This window comes from Hevea brasiliensis, chromosome 17, assembly GCF_030052815.1.
Source record: "Hevea brasiliensis isolate MT/VB/25A 57/8 chromosome 17, ASM3005281v1, whole genome shotgun sequence".
Lineage (NCBI taxonomy): Eukaryota > Viridiplantae > Streptophyta > Magnoliopsida > Malpighiales > Euphorbiaceae > Hevea > Hevea brasiliensis.
In genome coordinates this window covers 22,380,093-22,397,939 of record NC_079509.1, presented here as the reverse complement: position 1 = coordinate 22,397,939, position 17,847 = coordinate 22,380,093, and the positions used below count along the sequence as shown (strand labels likewise).

The 17,847-nt window shown below is 31.9% G+C and overlaps 1 pseudogene; it reads left to right on the top strand.

Moving 5' to 3' along the window:
* Positions 1 to 11,272, top strand: part of LOC110669111 (uncharacterized methyltransferase At2g41040, chloroplastic-like) — a 52,214-nt pseudogene extending 40,942 nt beyond the window's left edge.
* The last annotated feature ends 6,575 nt before the right edge of the window (positions 11,273 to 17,847 follow it).

Sequence of the window (17,847 nt, the reverse complement as noted above, 5' to 3'; positions counted from 1 at the left end):
AACCTGGACATATCAAGCCCAAATGTCCATTACTCAAAAAGAAGAAAGGAAAAGAAGATAGGAGCAAGAAAGCTATGAAAGTAGTATGGAGCAACAGTGAAGAATCTTCAAATGATGAATCAAGTGACAAAGAAACTGCTCTTCTTTGTATGATGGCACTTGAAGAGAAAGTCGAGAGTTCACAAAAGGAAGAAGAAAGTGACAATGAGGTAAATTCTTATGAATCTCCTAATGTAGAAGAACTTGAACTTGCATTTGCTAGAGTATATGATGAGTATAGAAATTACAAGAGAAAGTGCACTAAAATGAATTTAGAGATTGAATCATTGAGATCACAAAATATTGCCATGTCCAATGTGTATAAAGAAAATGAATTTTACAAAGGACAAATTGCCTTGTTTAAAGAACTAGATTTAGAGTTGAAAATCTCAAAAGATACTTGTGAAATGCTCATTGAGAAAAATAAAGTTCTTGAAGCTAAAGTAGAGTCTTTGACAAATGATTTGGCAAAATTTACAAAAGGAAAAGAAACTCTAGATGTACTTCTTGGAAACCAAAGAATTTCAAATGAAAAGTATGGAATTGGTTTTGATGGTTTCATGAATTATGACAAATATAAGAATCATTTCATAAAGCATCTACATCTTCCTTGCTTAATGTTACATGTTATTATTGCAATAAAAGAGGTCATATGATTAGTTCTTGTGCACTTAGGAAAGGTCGTCTTAAGGTAAAGAAGGTATGGGTACCAAAGGGAACCTTACCTAAGGTCACTAACCCCCAAGGACCCAAAGTTGCTTGGGTACCTAAAGTTCAATAATTAAATTTCAGGTATGTTTCAAAGGGATGAAGGAAATTGAAAAATGGTATATAGATAGTGGTTGTTCAAAGCACATGACTGGTGAAAAGGATAAGTTTTCAAAAATCATAATGAAAGATGGAGGATATGTAAAATTTGGAGATAAAGGGAAGGGAAAAATAATTGGAAATGGCACAATTGGAACCAAACCTTGTATTGAAGATGTGTCGCTTGTTGAAGGATTGAAATACAACTTGCTAAGTGTAAGCTAACTTTGTGATAAAGGTTTGAGGTAAAGTTCACTTCTTCTCTATGTACAATCAATAACTTATATAATGACACATTGTTCATTGCCAATAGATCCAATAATGTTTACTTGCTTGACATGAATATCTTTGAAACTAATCATGGTACATGTCTAGTATCTTTTGATAATTCTAGTTATTTGTGGTATAGAAGACTAGGTCATGCAAGCATGCATACACTCTCAAAATTGTCTAAGAAAGAACTTGTTAATGGTCTTCCTAAGATTAATTATGAAAATGAATTTCAATGTAGAGCATATACACTAGGGAAACATACTAGAGCATTTTTAAATCTAAAAATATTGTGTCTACCTAGGCCATTAGAATTGCTTCATCTTGATTTATTTGGACCTGTAACTCCTACTAGTCTTGGTGGGAAGTCATATGCTTTAGTTATTATTGATGACTATTCAAGATATACATGGACATTCTTCCTTGCTCACAAGGATGAGACTTTTGAAAAATTTACCTCTTTTAGTGAAACGGTTCAAAATGAAAAAGGATTTTGCATCACATCTATAAGAAGTGACCATGGAACTGAATTTGAAAATCATTTATTTGAGAAATATTGTGATAAATATGGAATCAACCATAATTTTTCAGCTCCTAGAACACCACAACAAAATGGGGTAGTAGAAAGGAAAAATAGGACTTTGCAAGAAATGACTAGAACTATGTTGAGTGAAAATAATTTGCCAAAGTACTTTTGGGCTGAAGCTGTTAATACATCTTGCTATGTGTTGAATAGAGTTTTGATTAGACCAATTTTGAAAAAGACCCCCTATGAGCTGTGGAAAGGAAGAAAACCAAATATCTCATATTTCAAAGCATTTGGTTGTAAGTGCTATATTTTAAATAAAAAGAAGGATAACTTGAAGAAATTTGATGATAAATCCGATGAAGGAATCTTTCTTGGGTATTCAACAAAGAGTAAAACCTATAGAGTGTTCAATAGAAGAACTTTAGTTATTGAGGAAACTATTCATGTTTTGTTTGATGAGACTAACCCTTCTATCAGAAGGAAAAATGTTTGTGATGATAATAATGAGCAGGTGTTTGAAAAAGAAAATATAACATCAAGTCAAGAAATGGAACAAACTGATGACAAAGATGAAGAAACTCAAGGAGATATTACAATAGATGCCCATAATGCCAATGATGATCAAATCAACGAAGAAATGTCAAATTTGGAAGAATTACAAGTAATTGAGCCCCAACATGAAGATTTACCTAAAGAATGGAGATTCCATAGAAATCATCCCCAAGAAGACATTATTGATGATCCATCTCAGAGGATGATGACTAGAGCACAATTGAAAAAATATTTTGGTAATGTTGCTTTTGTTTCACAAATTGAACCTAAATGTTTTGAAGATGCTCAAAATGATGAAAGTTGGATTCTTGCCATGCAAGAAGAACTAAATCAATTTGAGAGAAATAAAGTTTGGAATTTAGTGCCTAAACCAAAAGATCATTCAATTATTGGTACTAAATGGGTTTTTAGAAACAAAATGGATGAAAAAAGCAATGTTGTTAGAAACAAAGCTAGACTAGTGGCTCAAGGCTACAACCAAGAGGAAGGAATTGATTTTGATGAAACCTTTGCTCTGGTTGCTAGAATTGAAACTATTAGAATGTTGTGTGCCTTTGCATGTTACAAGGACTTTATGCTTTACCAAATGGATGTCAAGAGTGCATTTTTAAATGGTTATATTGATGAGGAAGTGTATGTTGCACAACTTCCAGGCTTTGAAAATCATGAGCATCCAAATCATGTTTATAAACTTACTAAAGCTTTATATGGTTTAAAACGAGCTCCTAGAGCATGGTATGAAAGGCTTAGTAAATTTCTTTTACAGAATGATTTCCAAAGAGGCAAAGTGGACACAACACTTTTTGTTAAGAAGCATCATAATGATATGCTCATTGTGCAAATTTATGTTGATGATATAATTTTTGGTGCTACTAATGAATCTCTTTGCAAGAAATTTTCTAAGATTATGCAGAATGAATTTGAAATGAGCATGATGGGTGAGCTCACATTCTTCCTTGGACTTCAAATTAAGCAAATGAAAGATGGCATCTTCATAAATCAATCAAAGTACATCAATGATATGCTAAAGAAATTTAAAATGGAAGATTTGAAGAGCATGGGCACTCCTATGAGTTCAACAATTAAATTGGACAATGATGAAAAAGGTAAAGAAGTAGATACCAACCTTTATAGAGGTATGATTGGCTCTCTTTTGTACCTTACTACATCTAGACCAGACATACACTTTAGTGTTTGCTTGTGTGTAAGATTTCAATCATGTCCAAAAGAATCCCATCTAAGTGCAGTTAAAAGGATCTTTAGATATCTCATTGGCACATACTCAATTGGTTTATGGTATCCTAAATGTGAATCATTTAATCTTGTTGGTTATAGTGATTTCGATTTTGCTGGAAATAGATTGGATAGAAAAAGTACTTCAGGTACTTGTCAATTTCTTGGTCTTGCACTAGTTTCTTGGCATAGTAAGAAACAAACTTCAGTAGCCTTATCTACAGCTGAGGCAAATATATAGCTGCTGGTAGTTGTGTTGCTCAAATTTTATGGATGAAACAACAATTGGAAGATTTTGGTTTAAAATATAATCTTGTTCCAATTAGGTGTGACAACACAAGTGCCATAAACTTGATCAAAAATCCAGTCCAACATTCAAGAACAAAACATATTGAGATCAGAAATCATTTTATTAGAGATCATGTTCAAAATGGAAATATCAAAATAGAATTTGTTGCCTCTGAAAATCAACTTGCTGATATTTTTACAAAACCACTTAATGAGGAAACCTTTTGTAAAATTAGAAGGGAAATTGGTATGTGTGAACCACTTGCTTGAAATTTAAGTCATAGTAATTTAATATATCTGCATATTATCCAATGTGTGAGTGATTTGCTGTGATATAAGTTTGCTGAGAAAACTCTAAAGAACATTAGCTAACTTATTTGTGTACTTGAGAAATTAGTTTACTAAGTTGTATGCTAATATTGCATGACTGAAATTAGTTTTCTGTATCGTTTATTGTTCAAATTTCAAACCAAAAAGTGATTGTGCTTGAAACTCTCTGCACTTCAAACAATGCACTTACCTATTTACATTTGGTATCACATTCTCAGTGCTATGTCAGACATGTAGAAATATATATATGTGCATATAAAGATAGATAGACATATTTGAAATTAAAAAAAAAAAGGGGGAAATAAGTTCAGATAAAGTACACTGAAATAGAAAAGCGCGGGACTCAAGAGAACTTAAATCCTCTGCCACACGAAACCATCACCCTCTCTCTCCTCTGCATTGGTTCACGACATTACACCTCCAAAACAAACCCATTTTCTTTTCGACAAAACAAATCCATTCTCAGCTAACCGCTCATCTCTCTCTTCTCTTCTTCACTCTTCACTTACCGAAAGCCATTTTAGATTTCACAATTTTTTTTTTCCCATCTATGGCTCGCGCTAAACGCAAATCCCCTGCTGCTGCTGCTGCTTCGTCATCCTCATCAGCGTCCGACGATATCCCTGTCGCCACATTACGAAAGAAATTGAAGGGAAAGAAGAACTCACCTGAATCGAAATCAACTAGTGCATCTTCCGACCCATCCAAGGCTGTCGAACCCACTGTATCGGTACTAGAAAAGAAAAAGGGGAGAAAAATGCGAGGGATTGATACCCAACGCAAAAAGGGTGCTGCCCAATATTCGGGTTCAGTGGATAAGGCGCTACTTGATTGTAAATTTATCAAATGGGAGTACTTTGGTCAGGTAAATTTTCAATTCAAAGAACTTTTTGAGTTTCAAGAATGGATGACTGTTTGTGAGTGTACCAATGCCTATTACCCTAGACTTGTTCAAGACTTTTATAGAACTTTAAGAACAGTTGATGATGAGGACAAATTTGAAGTTATTTTGAATGACAGTGTGTATGTTGTTTCTGTTGAGATGATTGCTAAGGCTTTGAACTTGCCTAATGATGGAAATAAAATCTCCACTCATAGAGATGTTGCTAGGGTTTCAGGCTTTAATTTGGCTGAGTTTGAAAATGAAGTGTTCCCTACCAACACTGCCACAAATGAAAAGTCCACTAGCACAAAAGCTTTTCAACATATTAAAATCATTCACAGTATGGTGAACTACATTTTCTGTCCTAAGTTTGGCAGTTATGGTTATTTGAGCTACCTAGACATGTGTATCATGTGGCATATTATTAACAAAGTAAGGATGAATCTGGCTTATTTGATTTTTAAGAATATGTGCAAAGCTTATGGGATTGGAAAATTGCCTTATGCACATCTTTTGACTGTTGTGTTTAAAGAGCTGAATGTAAATGTCTCTAAGGAAAGTTCTAGGACTGATTTGATTGTGCTTAGAGAAATTCACTCTGACACTGATGGAAGAAAGAAAAGGTTTGAAAAACGTGGTTCTTCCTCAGCTAAGGTTGGTTCAGATTCTACAAATGAGTTTATGAGTGAGCTTCAAGGGCTAAAAGCTGCTATTAATGATCAATTTAGTTCAACCCATCAGTCCATTGAACTTCTGAGAAAATTTGTGGATGTGGTTGACTACAAAGTGAGTCACTTGCTTACTCAAAATGAGGAATTAAAGAAGCTAATTGTGGATCTTCAGCAGGCCAAGGAAACTGGTTTCCCAACTAAAGTTGAGGCTACTACTCAAGTCTCTGCTCACAGTACTGATAAGGGTGAAAGTAATAAAGTTGGTGAGTCTCCAGTTGCTGTGGCACATGAAAGTGACCAAGTAGTTGAATCTGAACTTGAACCTGCAGCTGAAGCTCCTGTTGAACATGCTAGTGAACAGGTCATTGAACCTGAAGTTGGTCCTGCAACTGATGTCCCTATTGAGCATGACAGTGAAAAGATTATAGAACCTGAAGGTGAGCTACCTGTTGAACCTCCAAGTGCACCACCTGTTGAACCTGCAGCTGCCCCTACGCAGCAGAAGGAAGCCTCTCTAAAGGATCACCAAGCAAGTGCTCCATCTCAACTATCTGCAGCTGCTGCCCCTGCAGCCAAGAAAGGTGGAAAAATGTCTAAGTCGACTGTGTCAAATCCATACTAGTCCCTAGCTGCTGCTCTTCAACCACCATCTGATGAAGATGAGCCCTAGAAGCATGACCAGTTGGCTAACCAAAGTTCTCAGCCACCTGCTGCTAAACCCACCAGGAAGAAGATGGTGCCTTCTAAAGCCACTCGCAAGAGCAAAAGACTTAAATGATTAGCATCTCATCTGGATTTGCATTTTTAGTTTACTAGTCTATTTGCTACTATTGGTTTTTAGTTTGCTACTGTTTCCCTTACTGCGTTTAAATTGGGCTAACATGATTCTTTTTGGGTTATTTTCTCCTGTTTCCTTTTTGATTGATGACAAAAAGGGGGAGAATAGGATGGATATGGATATGTGTTTATACTTGTGTTGATGGATATGTGTTTATACTTGTGTTGATGGATATGTGTTTATACTTGTGTTGATGGATATGTGTTTATACTTTATACTTGTGACAAATGGAAGTATGTTTATATGCATATTATTTTTTTTGAGAATATTGTGAATATTTTGTGAACATGTCTTACAGCATAAACTCAGGGGGAGCTTTTGTACAGCAAATAAATTTATTATATGCATACATTTAGGGGGAGCATTTTCGGCATACTATATTGCATGGATTTACATATTCACATAGACTTTCACACACTTTTATTTCTGATTGTTGATTCAATTGAGTTTTGTCATCATCAAAAAGGGGGAGATTGTTGACCCCATGTAGCTCAAAATGAGCATTGATTTTGATGATAATAAAACTAAAACATAATCTATCTAACCTAACTTTAAAGTGATATGTAGATTCTTTTTCTTATTCATAAAGAATTTTTGAAGTTGCATCGAAGGAGGAAGAATACTCAAAGGTATCTCAAGTCAAATCCTAAATGAGAAAAGGACAAGATTATGAAAGCCAAGACTCAAAGTAAAGGTATGAAAATCATAGAGTTAGAGATTGAGTCTTAGGTCTTATGTGAAAAGAATAGATGAGAATTTAGTCGAATGGAGCTCAAAAATGAAACTTTATTTTCTGATTACTTTTTCTCATCATGACCTTGGATACTGCTATTGGAACTTATTTTTCTTTTAAGGTCTAAATCTTTGTTTTTTAAATATTACAAGTTGAGACATGCAGCTGTTGACTTAGTTTGCTAACTGCCTTGCTAAAATATTAGTTTGCTAATGTGTTTGCTAAAACATTAGTTTACTAACCAGTTTACTACTGTTGCCAAAATTTTATTAGTTTGCTAAATGATCAGAGCTGCTCAACTTCGCACAAAAAGACAAAATAACGGTCATTTTGTCTTAAGCAGTGTGTATAACGTTCCAAAAAGGTTTCAAACGATCTAAAATGATTTGGGACTATAAATACACCTTCTTTACTTCATTTTATTTTTTATGAAAGCTTACATTTGAACTACAACTTTGATTTTTCATTTATTGCTTTCATTCAAGAGCTTTAAAGTCTTTGAGCTACCATTGGCAAATCAACTTATCTCTTCTTTATAGTTTGATTTGTATTGAGTAAGAGTGAGTATTAAAACATTAAGTTGCATTTAAGAGAGGTTGTACAAGCACCTATTGAAGCTTGAGAGAGAGTAAGTGCTTGTGATAGCACTTCTCAAAGGTTCAAGCTGCCTTGGTAAAAGCCTGGTGTTAAAAAAGTGTAAAGGGCTTTTGGTCTCTTGCCTTTAAAAGAGCAAATAGTGAAGAGAATACTCAAAGAGGGTTCTTTGAAAGAGTGGATGTAGGCTAGTTAAGCCGAACCACTATAAAAATCATTGTGTTTGATCTCTCTAACCTTAACCTTTTTACTTTTGTGTAATTTAATTTTTATACATGACCTTGAATGTTGATTGAATATATTGAGTTGGTATATTTGAGGATTTATGAGTATGATGAGAAATTAGTTGAAAGTCTTGTGATGCATGTTTTGGTAGCTATAAATATTGATTAAAGCTTGACTTGTAACTTAGGGACACTTTATTGAAATACATATCACTGCCATTATATATTAAGAAGCACCTAATTGAACAAAGCCACAATTTTTCATTAGGCTACAAGCAATAGCCGAAAAATTGTTAAAGTCCAATTTACCCCCCTCTTGGACTATTTTGGGATAACAAACTCATAAGCCATACTATGAAGTTGTGGGAGAGAGTTGTGGAACATCGACTACGTCATGACACTTCTATATCTCCCAATCAATTTGGCTTCATGCCCGATCGTTCAACTATGAAAGCAATTTTTCTCATTAGAAGCTTGATGTAGTTGAAGAAAGATTTACATATGGTTTTTATCGATTTAGAGAATGCTTATGATAGTATTCCAAGAGATGTCTTATGGAGAGTGTTAGAACAAAAAAGGGTATCTATTAGGTACATACAAGTATTGAAATATATGTATGAAGGAGTAACTACTATTGTGTGCATAGTGAGAGGGGACACAAGAGATTTTCCTATCTCAGTTGGATTACATCAAGGTTCAGCTATGAGTCCTTACCTTTTTACATTAGTTCTAGATGAATTGACAAAACATATATAAAAGAGTATCCCTTGGTGCATGATGTTTGTGAATGATATAGTTTTGATAGATGAGATGCGAGAAGGAGTCAATAGAAAGCTAGAGTTTTGGAGAAGTATTCTAGAGTCAAAGGGCTTTAAGTTAAGTGGAACGAAGACATAATACATGCATTGCAAATTCAGTGAAGGCCGAACTGATTATAGGGAATGAGTTAGTTTGGATGGAGTGGTATTGCCTCAAAGTAATTACTTTAGATATCTCGGCTCAATCCTTCAAATAGTAGGGGATGTGAGGAGGATGTTAGTCATAGGATTAAAAGCGGATGGTTGAAGTGGAGACGTGCTATGGGAGTTTTATGTTATTGCAAAAGAAAATTTTACCATACAGTCATACAACCGGCCATGTTATATGGTAGTGAGTGTTTAGCAACAAAGGAGCCGTTTGTGTTTAAAATGAAAGTTGTAATGATGAGAATGTTAAGGTAGATGAGTAGTTATACTAAACTCGATAAAGTCTGTAATGAGAGTATTAGAGAAAAGGTAGGAGTGGCGCCAATTGAGGATAAGTTGAGAGAAGGAAGATTGAGGTGGTTTGATCATGTGAAGCGTAGACATACTGAGGCTTCAGTTAGACAAGTAGAGCACATTGGGTTAGAGGATAGAAAGAAAAAAAGGGGTAAACCTAAACTGACTTCGAGGAGAGTAGTACGACATGACCTAGAAGCATTATACATTTTCGAATATTTAATCCAAAATCGTTTAGAGTGGAGAAAGAGAATCCATGTAGCTGACCCTAATAAATTTTAGAGATAAAAGTTTAGTTTAGTTGAGTTGAGTTAAGTTCAGTTAATGAGTTGGAGTTCGGCTCATTTTTATTATAAAGGAGCCTGAAGCAAGCTAAGCTCAAGTTAGGTTCATTTATAATATAAATGAGTTTGAGACTTAGAACTCGTGTTTGGTATATTTATAACAAGTCGAGTTTAAGTTATAGTATTTTTAAGTATGAGTTTAATATATTTATAGAGAGCCAAACTCGAGCTATAATATTAAAACTCGAGTTGAGCTCGAGCATGGAAAAAATATAATGAGCCAGGCATGAACTATTCAAAACTCTGCTCAACTCGGTTGGTTTATACCCCTACTGACTTTGGCTGTCCAGCTGTTGCATGACCACTGCTTTTCAAAATGTTCTAGTGTTCCCTTCACAATGACAAAGTTTAAACAACCGTCCCTTCCTGTGACATCTCATTAGTAAGGACAGTATGTTTCCCTTCCTTATCACTAATTGAAGTAAAATTTTAACAAGGATCAAAGGTAATTAATAGTTCAGGATGCATCATTACAGCAAAAGTGGACCTAAAGGCATACAAAGTTCAATAAGGTTCTTCTTCCTTGTATATAATTACTCTGCACACAAAACATAGGATAAAATAGTTGAGGGTAACTGCTAAGATGGGATGGGAAGCTGACATAGCAATGGAGTTTGAAGGACGAATGAGTTAAAACCATATGATAATGTAGCCATTACTGCTACCTCACGAGGCAGCAGAACAAAGGAGACGTTTTCTACAGCTAAGGATCTGAGATCTTAATGGATGCTACTTTCCTCTCAATTGCAGCAGCTGCTAAAAGGAAATTAATAACACAATAAACAAGAATAAAAGCAGGATCTTTTAGAATTGAATATACAGGATTGCGAATAATCAAATGTTATAAATTTTCATAGATAACTTAATTATGACATTTGAGGAATTTTCTATTATTATTTTAACCGATTCAGATAGATCTTGATCAGGTGACATAAACCAGCACCCAAATCTTTTGAGTAGAAGATAACTACAATACAACAATAGTATATTTGCAATCATTTGGTGCTACTTGCAATATAGTGAATTTAACATATGTGCCCATAATATGCGCTGCAGGTTTTTCTCATCAAACAAAAAGCTGTGGTATTTTACTCAGGAAAAATTAATACCTGCGCAAGTTGGTATTTGGGAAATCAGACATCAAGTTTGAATAAGATATGCATCGCTTTGATCCAGTAATATTATTAGTTGATTGTAGAGATTTTTGGTGTTGGCCAAGAAATGGTATGCGTTATGATTAGCAATTTAGCATTTAGGGTGCTTGCGGGTTCGCATTCATATTCCCATGGCAGTTGGTGTTTGGAACATTGGACATCAAGTTTGAATGGGATATGCATTGCTTTGATCCAGTAATATTATTAGTTGATTGTAGTGGTTTTTGGGGTTGGCCAAGAGATGGTATGCTGCAAGATTGGCATTTAGGACATCTGAGGGTTTGGATTCAGATTCCCATGTTGGCTGCTGATAACATTTTCTTTCTAAGATATTTATTTAGCTATCTCACTATTTGAATATACGCATAACTATGTACTCATGCTAGATGGCTGAAATCTGTCGAACATTGCGAAGTGGTGGAGTCTTTGTTGGAACCACTTTTCTAAGGTACACTGCAGCCACTTCCTGGATTGAACAATGTTTCCGAGAGATAATACTCCAAACAAGCAGTTTTTCCATTTGATCAATTGCAGATGTGATCTTATCTGGATGGATAAATTGCTATGCCTTGGGATTAAATTTCCTCTAGCTTGATTTACGTACTAATGTATTTAAACCTTCAAATGTTTAGCTAATCTGAAATATTCACTATGCTCAACCTGGAAGTTTTTTAAGTTTTAACTAGTTCAGAAGGCTGCAGGCTTGCAGCTGTGAAAATGATTTTACAAATGTTAAAATTAGCTCGTCAACTGATTCTTCTACTCTCCATAAAACTCCAATTTCATGAAAAAAAAAGCCCATAAAAATAAAAACAAAAGAATTCTAATTCTCATTTCAATCAAAATCCAACTTATTGAAGATTATATATTCGCCATCTTATTCCAGACATCATCCTAAGTTCCCAACATTTATCATGAAGTTATAGATGCAAATACGAGTCTGCTAATTCTTCTCACTTTAGCTATTCCTAAAATGCTTGCTTGCTTGTTGGAAAAGCAGACTTTGGCTCACCATAGAGGTTAACATCGTGCACTCTGCATAGCTTTTTTGGTGATGGTAGGCTTATTTGAGGTGGAGGTCCAAGGTCCATGTAAACTTCATGTCCAGTCAAAGGATTTGTATTATATTTTTTTCTATAATGTTCATAATTATATGCCACAAGTTGCATCTAAAGTTTTTTAATGTCTGGCAAAGGATTGTGGGAAATTTTAACAATTTCACAGAAGAGGAGATTGAGGACTTGTGCACATCATGTGGCCTTACCAACTACCAAAGCAAAGTTCAGCAATCCTTCATCATGTTCTCTGCTGAAAAGCCTTCAGACTAGTTTTAACTCATTTAAACAACATCCTATATATATTGTGACATTTAAAATAAGCAATACCTGAAAAGGTGATAATCAGGGGCAGATGTAAAGTTTCAGAGTTAATAAAAATAATTATATTTATTATCTGATTAGCCAAAAATTTAATTGTTTAAACACTATTAAGAACAACACCAATGTTTATTTGTCACTAATGACATAAAGCCAGGCTTTGCAACTGAAGATTAATTTGAGAATGATCTGAACATAACAGCTTTCTGAAGTTGTCAGAAGCAACAATCATTTTAATGATTTCAAATCATCAAACCCACCTTACCAGAATGAGGTTTACAATGCTAGTTTTAGCTTCAAGGTCTCACTTCTCAGATCGAACATTATTACCAGCAAAAACTATTAGTTGAACTATTGTGAACTCAATCTTGAGAATTGTTCTTTTTTTTTTTTTGGAATTTGATATTTCACAGCTCGAAAATATTTTAATAAATCAATGCCTTATATGTCTTAAAATACTCTAATATCATCTTATAAGTGTAATCTTGATGTTTGATAATAGCAAGAAAGGGGAATGGTATTCGAGGCCATATCTAATCAACCCTTCAAGAATGAGCTCACATGATAAGAGATGTACATGTGGCGATATTTTAGTGACAGGTGAGACGGTGTGCACATGACCTAATGAAAAAAAAACAACTAACAGCCCATGAGGGAAGGTGGGTGAGGATGGGCGGCAAGCCCATTAAAGAAAACCCTTTAATGGCAGAACAAAGAGGAAGAGATCCCCTCGTGCGGCTCACACGCTGTTTGTTCTTCCTTCTTACCTCTCTTTTTCTTTTCTGTTCTTTTCCCATAATCTGTATTCACTTCTGGATCTTTGACCGTTGACCAACCAACAAAATGTACAGATTAATTGAGGAAAAGAGGAATATTTGATCAGTCGAAGGCACCGGCACCTCCTCTCTCTCTCCCTCTCTCTCTCTCTCTCGTAATCTTTAAGTTAAAATTTTTTGTAAGCTCAGGCCATTGGATCCCTTGCACGTGAGCTTCCTGCTTACTGTAATCCTATTTTTACTTTTATTACATTACGTGGCACGTGGGGGTCGGCAAAATCCTTTTATTATTTGATTTTCTTTTATTTTTTGTTTTTTAAGAAATGTGAAGATTTGATTATGGGAGTTCACGTGGTTACTTTCTATTAGTCGGTTTCTGGTTATCATGTGACTGCTATTTATCCAAAGCTCACTTCTTCCAATTTGAAGTGAGAATCTACAAATTAAAAGTAGATTTTTTTTTTTTTCATAGACATTAATTTTTAAAATAAATAACTGAAAATTTGATATTCCAAAATTTAAAAAATAATTTTAAATTATTTTTTACTATTTTTATAATTAAAATTCTGTTTCTTAACCAGCGGAAAATAATGACTTTTCTTTAACTAAAGTTATATTATAACTTTTTATAATTAAAATTAAATAATTATTTAAAAATATTTACTTATAGTGCTTAAAATAAATAAATAAATAAATTATTAGAAAGTAAATAATAATACATATTAAAAATAAAAAATAAATTAAGTTTTTAAATATATTTTATAATAATTTTTTAATTATGAAATATGTGAATTTTTTTAATGAAAATTATTTTTATTATTAATAGATGAATGTATTAATTTTTTTATATTTTTTTATGAAAAAAAAATTAGAATTTCTTAAAAAATTAAAAACTCTTTTCATAATTTTTTTTTATAATTAATTTTGATTGAGATTTGAGTTTGAAGCTTTACAATTTTACAGACAATTCCATTGTTGACCTATTGGTTCACATTTCTTTCATTTGTTCATTAACCAATTTTTTGTAAAAAAATTTAAAAAAAAAATTTAAGAAAAAAGGTGGTCGCATTTTGGGTTTCCTTCTTGGGCAGGTTTCTTGGTGCCATACTATTGAAGAGCTATTGTTTCTATAATGACATGGAATATTAGCTTTTTTTAACCTCTTTTTTTGTCTAATCTAATTAACAAAGTGCATATTATTACAATAGAATAATATTAAAATATTTCAGGCTCCAAAATTTTCCATTGAATTCCATTTCAAATATATGTAAGAGCTTAAATATAAAGTTTATCAAGAATATATCGTGGCTTTCTTTGACAAGTAACTTTTCTTAAAAACCTTTTTAATTATTAAATATTTTGCTGTGTCATATCATTAATCAATCAAGAAAGACAAAAAGTCTAGCTTGACTTAATCTAAGATTGTAATCATATTATTATTGGTATGCTCATATTTGAGTTCCAACTCTCCGATCTCTTACTAAAAAAAATAAATCCATTATCAAATTTTAAAATATTAACATTTTGCTAAAAATTAGTTAATACTTATCTCATTATTTTAAGTTTCAATCAAACTCTACGAATTTAATTTTAATATTAAAATTATTTATTATAAACTTATTAACAATATTAAAATTACAGCTCATGAAATGCGCGAATATATAATTAATTTAATATTTTGATGAAAAATAAAAAATATTGTATTGTCTCAAGCAAAATATAAAATAACTCAAATTTGGCATCTCCAAAATAAGTATTCAAGATTTTACCAATGTGCTACGTTGGGGCCAGAAGGAATTGATCAATGAATGCAAGGGCATTTTGGGATGTTTAAGAAATTTCGGCAAATGTGTCATCAGCCGTGATGTTTTGAGAAAGAAGAAAATTACTTTTTTCTCCCTCATGCATAAGGTTAAATTAATCTTATTCTTGACGCAGATAATTAAAAAAAAATCATTCAGTTTGAAAAGCTTCAGGCTCGAATCTTATTACTAAGATCTTAATATGATAGTATATTTATATTCAATTAATTATATAAATGAAAGTATTCTAAACTTTAACCTTGGTATAGGGTGGTAATAATTTTTTTTAAATAAGTGTGGATATAAAAAGTGTAATCATGCCTGTTAACTATATGATCAATTTACCCATATGCCCTTTTTTCTAAGAAAAAAATAAATATTTCACTTGAAATTAAAGATGAGAGATTATTAAATACACTCAATATATATACATAATTTTTTATAATTATGTGAGATTTACACTTTAACTCAAGTTTTTTAAAAAAATGAAATTTAACGGTTCTATTAATTTTAAAAAATTATGAAGTGCAAAAAAAATGTTACTATTAGACTATAATTTAGGAGAAGAATAGAAATCTAAAATTATTCGCATTATATATTATTGGATCACTACGCTATTTAATTAGTTAATGATTGCAATACAAGATGAAATATAGGATGGAAAATTGGACTAATTAAAAGAAGAAAACAAATAGCATTGGATTGCAAACAGTAAAAGGAAAAGTTTTACTTAGGTGAGTTAGGGTTCTGACTATTTTTACTGCCTCAATTGTTGGATACCTATAGGTGCTAAAATAAGCAAGACAAGACCTATTACCTAGAGAACTGTTTTAAAATTTCATTTGGTAGCTGATTTCACTGAGCACTTGCATGGGAAATTACCAAAGAAATTTTTCTTGATCACAGCAAAAAGAGAAAAGGACTATACTCTACAGGTATTAGTATAAAACATCAACTTGATGAATTAATTTATGGTGAATTAATTAGTTTCATTTGGTTCAATGTTAAACATATATTACTTGATAGATTTAAATTTGAGTCTCCACTTCTCAATTTTCTACTAAAAAAATATCATTAATGAATAGAGATTATATTATGGCAATCCAAAGCTCCCTGCTAGGCATCAATAGAGATTATATTATGGCAATCCAAAGCTGCCTGCTAGGCATCTTAGGTCTTAATTAAGGGAGTTGAATTTTCTTTTATTTTCGTTCAATCAAAATCAAACCCTTCTTCCCCTTTTTGGTAAATATGTTTCACCAAAAGGAGAGCCATCCCATTGTCTTCTATTGTGGCATGATATATATGATTGATGACCGAAAGTATGGGAGTTCAAGAACTGAATGGTATGCTAGGCCTAGAGAAGGGCATAAAGGGAAGAATAAATAAAAGAAAGATTTATTATTAGGCCTTGACTATGGCATAAAGGCAGCAAAGATCCCTCAAATTTTGGTAAAAGGGCTAATTAATGAGGCTGGGTTATGGGTAATTGTTAGTGCTTAATGAGTTGTGTTTGTCTGTCTCATTCTCATATGTGCATTATTTTCTTGCATATTAGAATCACAAAAACAAAATTATTGTTAGTGGAGTGGTTGATTATTGCATGTTGCCTTGTTTGATTCCATAAATTCCGGTTTTCCTCGTACTTGTCTGTTCTTATCTTTTATCACCAATTGGTTTTTACCAAATTCTACAGAATTATGAATTTGTATTCTGACTGTTTACTCTGGCTTGATGTGATAGCTACCTAATATTATTTTAATTTTCTAAAAAAAATATATACTTACTGAAATAGTATAATATGAAAAGAATTATATATTCAAACTTTAATAATTCATTTTTTAAAAGAATTTTGACCCCAAAAAAATCACAATATGACACTAAAACAAATGCTAGAATTAGTAATAAAAAATTTTAAAATGACATTAATTTTGATATTATAAAATTAATATATAGCATTAACATTAACCATTACTACTAATGGTACATAAAAAATATATGATAGTGCAATTATTATTTATTGTTATTACCATTAATAAATTTTTAGTTATAATAGTTATTATTGTCAATAACTTTTTTTTGCAGCAATCATTATTTAATTTATTGTCAAATACTTACTGTTACAATTTTTTAATATTAACATGCAACAAATTTTATATTATTGTTATAAACTTGTGACAGTAAATTTTATACTTTTAACAGTAATATATTAATTGTTAAATATTACTACCAAAAATAATATGGCTTAAGTATCCTACAATAAAATTAAATTATGGTTACTAAAAAAAATGTTATTGACAAAAATAATTAAATGTTAATAACAATAAATAATAATTATTGTCATATATTATTAATAATTATTATTCATATTGTTGTTTGTTAATTTTGTAACAGTAAAATTAATGTGACTGTAAAATTTGAAATTACCAAATAAATATCTTGAAGGTCATATCTAGCATATCACATGCATATAGGTCTTGTTTCATGATTTAAAAAGTTAAAAGTGTAATTATGATATCTCTTATTATATTAAAACTTTTTATTTAAATAAAAAAAAATGAGACAAAGTGTCTGAATTATGTGATATTAAAACGAAAATTAAGCAAAATTATCTTCACATGTTACCTTCATAAACTTGAGAAAATAAACTTAACATCCGACCTAATTAAGATTAGATTCATTTGTGATTACCATCATTTTGGTTTTAATTACTTTATATATATATATATATATGTTAATTATTTGACTTTTGATTATTTGATTTATAAAATTGATCATAAAATCTTATCTAAAATTATATTCCTTGTTAATCAATATACTGTCGTTAATTAAATTAGTTACATTAAATATGGATCAAATATATCAACTTTAACTCAAATAAAGCCTGGATTTACGAATGTGAACAAGTCAAATATAATTCAAGTAGGAATTTTAAATTATTTTTTTTCTATATATTATTATAAGTGGTATCCTGTTTTTCAATTGGTATCTATCTGTTTTTAGGTGGCTAGACTATCCCTTCAAAATCTCACATTAGTTATAGACAGTATTTGTATATAATATGAGACTTAATATGTTTTGATAAAATTGTCATAATTTTATCAAAAAGTGTATTCCTTTCCTATCCTATGTGTGTATATTCTTA